The sequence below is a fragment of the Phyllobates terribilis genome, unplaced genomic scaffold, assembly GCF_046119375.1.
Source record: "Phyllobates terribilis strain yellow unplaced genomic scaffold, ASM4611937v1 Scaffold_6060__1_contigs__length_47083, whole genome shotgun sequence".
Classification (NCBI taxonomy): domain Eukaryota; kingdom Metazoa; phylum Chordata; class Amphibia; order Anura; family Dendrobatidae; genus Phyllobates; species Phyllobates terribilis.
In genome coordinates this window covers 35,001-37,500 of record NW_027368804.1, presented here as the reverse complement: position 1 = coordinate 37,500, position 2,500 = coordinate 35,001, and positions in this window count along the sequence as shown.

Below are 2,500 nucleotides of genomic sequence, written 5' to 3'. Positions count from 1 at the left end.
GCAAAATTTCTGACTTTTTGAAAATTTCACAATTTTGTGAAAACTTCCACAAAATGAGGTTCTAGTATGTTAGAGGGCATCCCAGGAGGGCTCCAAAAGTGTGGGTAAAATATATATCCCACAGGGGGAAAATTGAAAAAAAGTTGAAAAAAAAAATTTTTGGGGACTTAGAAAATTTTCACACATGTGTCAGACTTCCAGAGAGGGGAGCATGTCAGTGCGCGCATCCGATTTCAGTTCCAGAGCGATTCGCGCGATGAGTCCTTGATACTTAGTCGTTTTTGCAAAATTTCTGACTTTTTTGAAAATTTCACAATTTTGTGAAAACTTCCACAAAATGAGGTTCTAGTATGTTAGAGGGCATCCCAGGAGGGCTCCAAAAGTGTGGGTAAAATATATATCCCACAGGGGGAAAATTGAAAAAAAGTTGAAAAAAAAAATTTTTGGGGACTTAGAAAATTTTTCAACTTTTGTCAGACTTCCAGACAGGGGAGCGTGTCAGTGCGCGCATCCGATTTCAGTTCCAGAGCGATTCGCGCGATGAGTCCTTGATACTTAGTCGTTTTTGCAAAATTTCTGACTTTTTGGAAAATTTCACAATTTTGTGAAAACTTCCACAAAATGAGGTTCTAGTATGTTAGAGGGCATCCCAGGAGGGCTCCAAAAGTGTGGGTAAAATATATATCCCACAGGGGGAAAATTGAAAAAAAGTTGAAAAAAAAAATTTTTGGGGACTTAGAAAATTTTTCAACTTTTGTCAGACTTCCAGAGAGGGGAGCGTGTCAGTGCGCGCATCCGATTTCAGTTCCAGAGCGATTCGCGCGATGAGTCCTTGATACTTAGTCGTTTTCAGAAGTCACAATTTTGACTTCCAGGACCCGCAAAACGTTTGTAAATTGAGCCCGCTCCCCAGTTCCAAGCGTTTTGAGGTGTCCCCGGTTGCAGTAATGCAGCCTGCCCACTAGATGTCGCAAAAGAGACAAAAAGTGAAAAAGAACCAGAATGAGGAAATTCCAGGGAGCCGAATCCGCCTGACAGTTCCAGGCGATCGGGCACTTTTTTGCATGCGTCCCTAAAGTGGGTATAGGGTGACACTCCATGCAAAGACCCAGTTTTGCACACCACCGGCAGAATATATGAGAGAGAGGTACCTCTCAGCCCCGACACATTTCGACTCATTTAAGCTGGTTTTCACCTCCGTAGGCCTGGGTATGCGTTTTGGCTATGAGTCCCTGTTCGGCTGGAGGTCTGCACCTTGGCTGAACCCAGGCTTCCGCAGCTGCGTGGGGGGACTTTTGCCGGTCGCCTATCCCAAGTCAGAGAGGTGTTCCTGGGTTGAAGTGAGCCTGGCCAGACCCCCCCGCGGGCCCTGGTTCTCCACATGGGGGCGCCGTCAAGGCTAAAATCTGGATTTTTAGGCCGAGGAGAGGCTCCATGAGGGCGGATGCTTTTGTGGCTTCGACCCCAGTGCTGTTCCACATCCAGTACCCCCCCGCAAGGGCGCCTGTACCCGAGTCGCGCTTCCAGGACTCGTGGGCACGTATCTCCCGACGACAGGGGTTTGCAGCCTCCGTACTTGGGCAAGTCCCTACATGCACCCCTGCTCTTCCTCCGATCGATCTGGCGCAGCGCTCCCGGGTGGGGAGGTGGCGCCGCTCGCTCGGCCCGGGCTTTGGAGCCCGCGCTGGCTTAAGGTGAGCGGTCCCCTTCCTCCTCTACCCCCGGGCTTCCGACACCTATCTTTGGGCGCGCATGCCGGCCTCGCCTCCCGTCTGCGGAGGTGGCCGAGCCGTGGGGAGTTTGACCCGAACCGAGCGAAGGCAGTGGTCCGACGACCCGTACGGGCGAACGGCGGGGCGCCCACCCAGCCAGGCGTGGGGGCCCGTCGTCCGAATCGCTCCCTGTGCGGGGAAGCACAGCGATCTTCTCCGAGGGCGGCCCTTTTCTTCCAGATGCGTACCCGGCCAGCGGAGGCTCGCGCTGCCCCTCGTGTCCGAAAGGGCGGCCTCCGCGGCGGTGGCGACAGCGGCGGCGGTGGGTGGCCTCTCCGCGCCACTGCCGAGCTTCGCGATTTCCAGTCTTTTCCCGAGCCCCTACGTCAGTGGGGAGGACGACAGAGGTGTGGAGGCAGGCGAAGGGGGTTCTCACCGTGCGGTGTGCCCCAGCCCGACCGTTGCCTTCCCCCTCGACCCTCGTCCTCCCAGGCGGCTCGGCCAGGGAGCAGGAGAGAGAGCGAGAGAGGGAGAGCGGAAACCCCAGAGCCAAGGGGTTAGATGGAGAACGGGAGAAGGAACGAGGGCCAAGAGGTAGGGAGTACGGTGAAAGGCCGACCTGGGATCCCCCTGCGCTCCCGCCCTGGGCGGGGAGCAGCCCTGGGAAGAAAAGCCGCTCGGGCATCCCTTTGAGGTTACGGGCGCGAGCGGGAAGAGGGACTACGCTGGAGGGCGACGCCGACACGGCCAGGCCGACGACCACCCACGTGACCTCAGCGTCGCCGGGT